The following is an 11,106-nucleotide window of genomic DNA, read 5'->3' on the forward strand; positions in this document are numbered from 1 at the left end:
CCTCCACGCACCGGACCNCCAAGCACGCGCCGCAGATCTGGCCACGCTCGAACAGCGCCTCGCTCAGCCCCACCGTCGCCATTCCGAAACCGCCCTTCATCAGGTCGCCGTAGCCGCACGCGCCGCCCACCGCGTCGCGGGGGTCGGAGGCGGCGTAGTAGGTGGCGCGTGCGGACTGCCATTCGTAGATTGAGTGAGAGAGGAGGGGTGGTGTGAATAGGAGGAGGAGGAGCAGCGGCGTTAGGGTCGGCGGCGACATTTGTTGATTTCTGAAGAGGAAAGCAGTTTGTTTCCATTTTGAAATTTATTTCACGCATTTACTTTACGGCTTTACTTTTTTACTCCTGTGCCACGCTAGTTTTACACTTTTTTATTCTTTCTTTCTTTCCAAAAACGTATATTTGCTTCCTCTCTTGGGTTTTACTTTTTCTTGATTTTCAGTCAACTGGCACCAATTTGCTTATTACTTATATAACCAACAAAAAATGGCCTATGGAGTTCGGTCGTTTTATAAATTACATAAAAGATTTAGATTTTACTGTAAATTCTTCATTTTCGATTCGATCAGTTGATGTTTTAGTAGGCGTTTGATTATCGTTCACAGTTACATTGCTTTTAATTTATATTTAAGATAATCCGCTACAATTGTTAACTTTTGCAATTATAAAAAATGCATAATAAATGTTGATCTCTAAATTAAACAAATTGTTATGCATTGAGGAAGGAATATGCAAAAGACAACATTTTAAACACGTGAGGGTAAAACTAATATCAGCTAGAAAATTGAAAGCTAATATCTAAAAGATGAATGGTTGAGATGAGAAAATATAATCGAAAAGTAAGTCAATTAAAGAAATACGTACCTTTTGAATAAATAAGGAGGTTTGTATCTAGAAAGGCTTGATATATAAAAGAAAAATATATATATATATACACACACAGTTGCATTCCAGAACGGGACACCGCCTTGAAATTAAAGTGTGGTGCTCATAATTTCGCTCACTTTTAGGTCACATTTTCACATCTACATCGTTCAATGACTAGAACATAATGTGTAGATCATTCCTACATAGTTTCATCTAATTTGGATATCATTTGAGCTTCCGTAATTGTGATTTACACGAAGGGTTCCGCTTGGACAAATTTTGTTCAGTTATTCATTTAATCTAATTTGGTATCCAAATGATCTCCAAATTTGATGAAACTTTACATGAATGATTTACACACTATGTTCTAGACACTAAACGGTGGAGATATGTGACCTAATAATGAGCGAAATGAGGAGCACCACACTTTTATTTCAAAGCGGTGTCCAGCTCTGGAATGAAACTGTGTGTGTGTATATATATATCTTTTGAATAATATTTGAATTAATTCAAACTTTTTATGCACATATCAGTGGCACGTGGAAGCAGTTATATCATGTAGATGTGTTTATTATTGGATATGGGGTAAGATATATCCTTACCTTATTAAGATTATTCCTGATTGGAGTTTTAACATGTCAAATTATCATAATTTTAAGTGCATCATTTGTTTTTTTTTAGAAACTGCCTCATGCATGCTTTGCAGCCTTTTTTCCTTTTTTTTTTTTAATTAAATGCACAATTAATGCGCTACAATACTGTAATTTGAATTCACGACCTCTTATTTACAATGAGAGACTTATGCCACTAGACTAAATAGTACTAGACAACCTTAGTAGTTACCATGAACTATGAACATCCGATCCAAAATATTCACCACTTCCTATCCAAAAAAAACCCTAAATATTAAGTACTTTTGAGAAAACAGTTTCTTGTAATCAAACAAAAATGTATAATTGTCTACTTTGAATATACTCTTATTGTCTTGGTATAAAGTACCATGCTACATGCCTTTTTTTTAGTAATCAGAAGTTCATGATTTGAAATTTAATTATCCTATCCCGATACATTGTTGATTTTTTTTTTTTATCAAAAGGTCATACGATTTAAATCAGAACAAGCAGTACAAAGACGACGTACCTCGGTCGTCAAAAAACATCGTCTTGCAGAATTGCAAGTCCTATACTAGCTAAAGCATAAGCTTTGAAATCCTAAGTACACCCACCTTGTAGCGATGAAACACGATTTTACAAGTAAACTAGGATCCAAAGAACTATCAACCCTACGAATACAAACTAGTTTACCTGGACCAAACTAAATTTAAACTAGGGGCCTAAGCCCAATTGCATCCACCAAGGCCCAGCAAAGGGAAACCCTAGCAGCACCAACCCAAACCCATTCGAGCCCAAAACTTGAAGGAGCCAAGAAAGAAACCCTATCATCCTCCACCCTTTTGCCGCCGTCATCATCACCCGAGGCCACCAACGCAGGCCTAGTCAGTTTCAGAATCAGAGCCGCATCACCATCGCCGACTCCTTCCACATCACCACCGCTCTCTCCAACAAGACAAAGAGAAGGAAGAACAGGTGCACAACCGCAAGGTAAACTCTAAAACTCACCGACCAGAAAAAGCTCCCAGTCGCCGCTGCCGCTAGACATGATCCCGCCGAGCACACCGATCCCCTTCATCAGTCCCAAACCATCCAGATCCAAGATCGGATCAAATTTTGATTGAGTCTTGTTCATGGAATGACGTCGTGCAAACCCGCCGTCATCACCACCGATTTGACGAGAAAAAGAGGGAAGAGATCCCCCTTTCAATTGAAGTTGCACGGCTGCCACCAATGGAGAACCATCGCCGCCAAAGTTCCTCTCTTGCGAGAGGTCAGAGAGAGAGAGCATGGTTTTCTTACAATGTCCCATATTGTCCGATACACTGTTGATTAAATATATTTCCAATTCAATGCATTTTTTGATACGCTGCTGATTGAATATATTACGAATTTAAGGCATCAATGATTTGCTTTAGATTATATTTTTTTTTAAATACTCAGTTATGACTTTCATAAATTTAGGTAAAGCAAAAGCCAGAAAAGTAATCATTACATACTCTACCGTCAGGCAAGTAGCTGTAACACTTGCAAACAAACAAACAAATTTTTGTTGCCTCATTCTTTTCTTTAATCTCAATTTAATTTTGTTTGTGTATGAATCAGTTTATGCATAAAAAGGGAACCTTTTGTTTTTGCACATATTTTTGATCGATCGTGTTTGTAACATTCTCAACTACTTTTGCAAATTAAACTGTCATTTTTCCTAATTTGTTTAGTTGCGACTTATTCTTGGTAAATTTCATAATTTTGACGATGTGGAAACTTTTATCTTCTTCTAACAATGGTTGTCATACCCATACCCATACCTATATTTTGAGTCACCCAAACCCATTACTATTCAAACTCATATTCCATCTCCAACCATTATATCAAAACTCATACTCATACTCAAATTTTAATCATTTTATATAATGATCATTTAATCTGGGTCGAGCATTTTTGGACCGTTGGGAGGGTCAGAACAGAGCTCACGTGGGTTCAGCCGCAGGTGTGTGCAGCTCCGGTTCCACGCGTGCGTCGCGCGTCTCCAGCTCCCGCCCGTTTTTCTGTCTTCTAGCGCGCGTTCTCCACAGACGAAGCTTGCCGCGCGTAGCTCCTGCCGCTGCCCAGTCTTTCACGTGCAGCTCCTGGCTTCTGCTGCCATCTGGGTTTCCTCCTTGCAAGTCGACCTATTTTGGGTCGTCTGTGTAGTGGGAACCATAATTGGGTATGGGTGAGATGCCCTTAAGCGCCAACATGATGGAGTACTGTTGTGCGAGTTCCCCTTTACCAACCCCGTCCACACCGACTAAGCTATTTTGGCCACGCACCGCTTCGACCGAAAGAATAATTTGGGGAGAGATTGAAAGAGGCAACCGGAGAAGAAAGGAGTGAATCGGCTTTAATTAGATGTTGAATTTCTTAAGTTTTTACTCTCATGGCAATTCGCAGATGGATTGATTATCCTGTTCCATTGAATTGAATTGGAAGATCATTCTTTTTACACAGATCTATGCTTGCTGCCGATTATTGGGATTTCTCAAGGTATGCCTATGGTTTGTTCGAATTGGCATGGAATCATAGTATGTGACTGATTTAGGGTTTACAGTATAATACCTGAGGTAAGCTTCTTATCTGTTTAATTAATTTTAGTTCAGTACATGCAACTTTGTGGTTCAGATGAGTTTGGGATTTTCCAGTTTGGCAAGACTTAAGGACTTAAGGGAATTGTAACTTTAGAATTATGATCTTGTGTTCCTCATATTTTATGCAGAATTTGGCTGGGTTGGATAATCAATTTCAAACCTTAACTGAGGTTTTCAAATCAGTTGTGAGTTGATTTGAAGCTGAGAAAGAAGGAGATGGCTATGGGTAATGGGTTTTCAGTTCCATTCACTGTTTTGTTTTGCAATGTAATTGGTGATTACCTTTTCAGGTTTTAGCTCCTTATTAGTATTGCTTTTGTTTTGTTTTGGAAGAGTTCATTTTCTGGTGAGTTCATTTTTTCTCTACCCACGAATATTTTTCATTTGGTTCAGTTTATCTTTCTTTCTGCTCATGATCTTCTTCTTTTTTGTGATATCACGTACTTTGTGATGTGGTGATGTGATTAGGTTAAACTTAGCCATATTGGTCTTCTTCAATCTTTATAAGCAAAAGAAATCTATCTGTTCGATTCTTTAGCTTTTGGGCTTAGGTACTTATACAGAAATATACATGGACATACATTTTAAACTATATATGATTCCTTTCATTCAATAAGAGGCTTAGTGGAAATATGATCAGAGTTCAGGTGGTGATATTATCACTTCATGTTGATTAATAGAAAAGAATGATACTCAAAGTTGATGTTGATTCAAGGAAATGGATCAACATCAACTGTTCTATCTAAAAATAAAAATAAAATTTAAGATTCATATTTTAAACCGCAATTTACAGTCAAATGGACAAGTACAACATGTGAGCTGACTTGATAGGATTTTTATTCAATTGCCAGGCTAGAATAAAAGCTGATTCATACATTCTACGTTATGATGTAAAAGCTGATTCAAAGATTCAGAACATAAAGTTCATACTTCATAGATTATATTTGCTGGAGTCCACGTAGTCTGATAGATGAGTTCATCTGTTGTTAACGAATTTTGGCAATCCATCCATTCAATATTAGTATGTGAATAGTATCTTTCGATTCAATGTTGTCTAATTTTTGGTTTTTGACTTGAGAAGAAGGCAATTCTGGGTTATTGGTCAGCCTGGAGCTCTCCTGCTTTTCTGAACCTAATTCCATAACATACAATAGGTAACTGTTTTGAGAGGTGAATGTTGATCTATAATTCTATTTTGGAATGCATTGTAAAATGTTGTACATCTCTCACTTTATCTATAATCCAGAACAGTTACTTTATTTTGATATTGGCCTCCAACTTGATCGACTTATTGTCTCAAGCATGATATAGTGGCAGTAGTAATGGCTTTCACTTAGCTATTGACTTACTGTTAACTGTCTCACTCTCCAGTCTCACTGTCTTGGCCTGAACACTGAGTGGAGCTGCTTGATGTTCAAGGGGGTTTAATTTATCACATTGTGCTGTTCATCAGACTTACATGGCTTCATGTAAGCTACTATTCTTTCTGTTTATAAAATTGTGTTTATTCATTTTATTGTTTTATTTAGATGGCAGTAGTTTTTTGCTTTCATGACAAGGTTGATCTTCTTTTTTTTTTTGTGCACAAATTGCTGTCATATTGTACTTAATGTGACTGTGCATGTAACATGAAGTTTATTTAGGGCTATAGCTCGAAAGTTTGGATCTTGATTGGTTTGAGTGGTGTTGGGTTTTTTTCAATTTTTTTATTATTATTATTATTTTTTTTATGGAGAAATTGAGACGGTTAGACATGTGATGCTCATTGTGATTAGAGATATTTAAGTGGTTTTATGGGAGCTTTGTTGGAAAAATAGGTCTAAATGTTCTGGGTTAGTGTTTCATGATGTATTAATTTGAGAAGCCCGGGTGTATTTTGATATGAAATGATAGACTTCGTTTCTGGGGTTAGGGTAATTTTGGTCAACCTCTGCTGTTAGTGACGGTAAAGTTCAAGATTTAAATCTGGTAGCTCTCTATGAATGCGCATTTCAGATTCATGCATCAATCATTAATTTACGGTTCTTTTAAAAGCTCTCACATGTATTTCATTTGCACCCGCCTGTATTCACAAGAAGTATGCTAGCTTGCACTCATGTCCTACAATGGCTTTTCATTTGGGGAACTCCATATAATCGATTTATTGAATCGGTTATTATTCTTGGATTTACTTTTTATTGGGGAACTCCATATAATCTCATTCAAGACTTATCCAAGTTCCAAATGTTGGCCGCTTTGTGCAAAATGTCTCTATTCCTATTTTCCAAACCAAAATTGTTAATTTTGTTGATGTAGTTTTTGTTCGCAGGATTTCTCTGAGGATCTAAGTGAGAAGCTAAGTAAGTACTGACAGTGCGAGAGCTTGAATATCTATGATAATTTCGCTCGTCACATAGTATGTTTCTTCTTTGTTTTTAGTATTTTACCAAATGAACGATGAATTCTTAATTGATCTCTAGTACATGTATAATTCGTTGGACTAATTGCATGTGTGCGTGCGCCCGCGCACCGTCTGTGTGTGTCTGTCTGTCTGTGTGTGCTAGATTGGTAACGTGTACATTCAGTTCAGGGAGGGAAGAACATGCTGCCACTGCTCCAGAATCTCACCAGCATGCCTTATTGCAGGTTAATTTCTAATGCACTATAGACATACGAGTATTACAAGTACAAATGCATGTTGAATCCCTAATTTAGGAACATGATAGATTGATGCCTTTACTGGCTGTTACCTCATTTACTGGGTTTAATTTTGAACCATTAGCTGCCCTTTTTTGTTTGTGTATGAACCAGGCTATATAAAAAGGGACCTTTTGTCTTTGTACATGGTCCTTCCCGTTGAGTATTTGAGAATATTATAACATGAGTACTACACCTCAGATGAGAAGAACTGAAGCAGCTTCTTTGTATTATGTTCTCTTAAACCATTTATTTTTTTGGTAAATTGAATTTTTGTATCCCTCCTTTCTTTTAGGAATATTATGCTCTTTTCAAGGTTATCAAGAAAATTGGATGTGGGAGATAATGATCTCATCTATTCAGTTCTAATTCCCGGTTTAATTTTTCAGTTCTCTTAAAATGTTAGCTTTTGTCAGTAAAAATGAGGATGTATGATTCTAAAAGATCATATTATTTCACGTATATGAATGAATAATTGAAAAGCCCTTTCGCACGCGCAAAGCCCATGAAAGGCTAGCGTACATGGAACAAAGGCAATTGCTGAATCTGGAGTTGTTTTCTTACTGTTCAACATTGGCCTTGAGGTGAGTCTTTCAATTGAAATTTCTATTCCATGTAAGTTTATCTTCACTATGATGAAAGTTTATATGAATTACAATGGAAAACTAACAGGACCTTGGTTTGCATTTTTAGCTTTCTGTTGAAAGGTCGAGTTCCGTATCTGGATTAGGCTCTGCTCAGGTGATTTTCTCCTAGTTGTTCCCCCACAACAAAACTTTTCATATGCTATTGATAAATAAGATTCTTAATATTGATAACAAATGCAGGTTTTGGTTACAGCTGTTGTCATTGGCTTGGTTGCTCATTATGTTTGTGGGCTTCCTGGCCCTGCTGCAATTGTAATTGGCAATGGTCTAGCTTTATCATCCACTGCAGTTGTGCTGCAGGTAATGGTTATGAGCAATTATAGTATATTACTTGTGTATAGGCATCTTTTATTTGATTGATTTGATTATCCAAAATTCAAATAAACAGTTTCATACACAGTAAGTGAGCATCTTTACCTACATACCTTATTTATCGTAAGATAGATATCTCCGCTTTGACCTTGTAATATATATTCATGATGACTATGATGAAGTGGCTAACTACTGGAACAAAATCCCCTCCTTGAAGACAGTTCAATAGTTACGTGTTGGCCCATCATTCCAGGGAGGGATTCATCATTTTAGATGGGGATGAACTCAGTTATCATTTAGTGAGAGTTGCTAAAAAGGATGATATACTGGTGTGGGTGTGAGAATGGCTGCTATTGCCGATTTGGGTTTACTTGGGAAATGTTTATTGCAGTATAAGGTAGAAAGGGATGGTTTGGATGTTGTCCGATTCAACAAACATAGCATTTGGTGGATGGACAACTAAGTTATTTAGATTTTGCTTGGCTTAAAGTAAGCATTCAACAAAAAACCAGTTGGCAAGGGGTAGCGTGGGCGTGAAAAGTTATATTTTGAGAATATCAACGTGAGATTCTTATATCCTCACGTTGCCTCATCACATGTGCCGGGACTCAACAAAAATGTGGATTATTATATCGATTGGCCAAAATAGGTCCGACCACAGATGAAATACCCACTTAAAATATTGAAGTCGTAGTGCCACCCAAAACCAATTGACAATGGGTGAAAAAAATCCAAGATTTTATGAATTGGGATCCAACAATGTATTAGTCAACAGTGTATGGAGGAGCACTAGGAATGGTTGGATTGACTTAGTTTTTCTGGTAGATAATATGGTTTTGCAATTCTGGTATGGCAATATCCTTTTGTTATTTTTTTTTTGTGTTTGGGGGTGGGGTGGGTTTGAGCTCCTGCAAATGTTAATTTGTCAGGTCTTTCCAGTTTGACATTTGTGAGGTAACTTCTCCTTGGTGAGCAGATTTTGGTACATATAACCTGATGGCTTCAGGGGTTTTATTGGATCTTCTCTATTTGGTAGTTTGTGGTTATTTAGGGTTTAATTTTCACTTTCTTAGCTTACTATTTGTATGTCTTTAACCTCTGCATGGAAGGCCGGGTTGAACCCTCTGTGTGTTTTTTCCTATACATCTTTATATGAAGGCAAAAACCTTTTCTCTGTGTGTGTGTGTGTGTGTTTCCCTCCCCTTTTTGACAGATTAGTTACCTTTTCATCGACGTACCTTTCAGGTTTTGCAAGAGCCGGGTGAGAGCACGTCAGGCCATGGTTGTGCAACCTTTTCGGTTATACTTTTCCAGGTTTTGCAGGCTATCCTGAAATTCCAGCAGATATTTAGTTCCTTTATTTTGACAGATTAAGTTTTTGAAGCACAGATTCTGTTTATTCAATATAGTAAGGGCGTATTCCAATGAATTGAATGTCAAGCTAAGAGTCCATATATTCAACTGAATTTGTCATGCCAATATTTCCTTGATTTTGTGTGTAATTGCATATTTGTAGTTAAAAAAGCAAGTATTGTTACAGTACATATTGCATAGTTTCCTCCTGAAAACTATCTACTTTTAGTGCTCGTAAATCAACAAATAGGTGTCAATACATTTAAATTAAATGAGTGTAAGTGGTCAACCTCGTAAGAGAAAAAGGAGAAAAAGAAATGTAGTTGACTTGTTGTTTCAACTTTCATATTGTATGTCTGTCCTGGAAATTGTGGACCTAAATTTGGTACTTTCTTGATTCTTTCATAATTTTTCAGGATTTGGCTGTTGTGGTTTTGCTAATACTTATACCTCTTATTTCACCCAATTCATTCAAAGGAGGGGTAATATTTCTTATGCTCTCCTGTAACCTGTTTCCATCTTTGAATACATTTCTATAATGGCAGAATGAAATAGCAATCTCTCTCTCTCTCTCTCTCTCTCTCTCTCTCTCTAGCTTTCAGTTTCATTTTGCTTAGTTTGAATTCCAATGTGCATATGTTGATTAGTGATTACTAGATGTGAACGTAACATAAAACTTTCTTCGTTCTACTTTAAATGGTAAGGACTGATGACCAAACATATATACTGGGAAAACAACCAATAGGTGGATAGTAGAATATTTTTATTTCTATCAAATTTGATCTATACTGACCTGCTAAATTACTCAATAATTTTTTGAAATTATAAATTACTCAATAATGATTCTTCCTCTTCTGGGTAAACCAAATGTTTATGTTCCCAGAGAACATAGATGACTGCTCTCACATTCCAATTTGTTTCTTACTTCCTCACCCTAATAGAAACAGAGTGAGAAATAAAGACCTAGTTTCTATTATTGAACATAAATCAAGAAATAATATGAACTCTCTTGCTGTATGTTTTTAGGGACGCACTGAATTATTTTGTCTGTTACTTTTCAGATTGGTTTCCAAGCTATTGCTGAAGCTCTTGGACTTGTTGTTGTAAAGATAGCAGTTGCTATCACAGCCATTATTGCTGGTGGACGCTTGGTAAGCCTTGTGTATATAAAAAATTTCACTGTTCTTCAATAACGTCATTGAATTGGTAGACGAGTAATGAATGTTTACACACATTCAGTGTTGGAGTTCCATATGCTGCAATAGAGGATTTTATTTCAACTGTGATTAGAAGTACTGCATGTGTCTTTACTTTTTAGGCAAATCCGCGTTCTATATGGGGGCATTGTATGATGATTTCTGAATGTACAATTGTTGTTCTGACTCACTAAATAGTATTATGTTGCGTAATTTCTTTGAACTACTTTACTTGTTGTTATCAATGTGCTCCAGACTGTTTCTTGATGATCTAACATGGCAACATCTGCCTTTGGTGGCTGTTGCTACCTGTCAAAATGTTACCCTTGTTTGGCCTGATTAAGAAACTTTGTCTAGTGAGTAGAACGATGTTGTGACAATGTATGTATTTTCATAATCAATTTATGTTTTGGGGGTGGGAATCCTGCAAAAGCTCCTATAAAAGTCAAACTTGTGTGTTAGACCTAATGTGGTTTTGCAGTTGCTTCGACCAATTTATAGGCAAATTGCAGATAATCAAAACGCAGAAATATTTTCTGCTAACACATTGCTTGTTATTCTAGGAACAAGTCTTCTCACTGCTAGGGTAGGTTCTGCATTTATTAAAAACTTTATAATATTCCTCTTTAGTGCTATAAAGCTCTTAATCTTTACCTCTTATGTACAGGCTGGACTGTCCATGGCACTGGGAGCATTTTTGGCTGGTTTGCTTCTTGCGGAAACTGAATTTTCCTTACAGGTTCAGTCAGACATTGCTCCATATCGCAGCCTTCTATTGGGTCTCTTTTTCATGACGGTATGTGCTTCATGGTGGCAAC

The 11,106-nt window shown here is 36.9% G+C and overlaps 1 non-coding gene across 1 annotated transcript; it reads left to right on the plus strand.

Annotated features, from left to right (window-relative positions):
* Positions 1–3,694: 3,694 nt before the first annotated feature.
* Positions 3,695–9,162, plus strand: LOC101310835. Its single transcript, XR_183806.1, has 8 exons — positions 3,695–4,003; positions 4,233–4,450; positions 5,186–5,258; positions 5,476–5,573; positions 6,413–6,499; positions 6,648–7,521; positions 7,608–7,727; positions 8,985–9,162. It is a non-coding gene; the product is annotated as an uncharacterized LOC101310835 (transcript).
* Positions 9,163–11,106: the final 1,944 nt, after the last annotated feature.

The sequence above is a fragment of the Fragaria vesca genome, linkage group LG1, assembly GCF_000184155.1.
Source record: "Fragaria vesca subsp. vesca linkage group LG1, FraVesHawaii_1.0, whole genome shotgun sequence".
In the NCBI taxonomy this organism is placed as follows: Eukaryota; Viridiplantae; Streptophyta; class Magnoliopsida; order Rosales; family Rosaceae; genus Fragaria; species Fragaria vesca.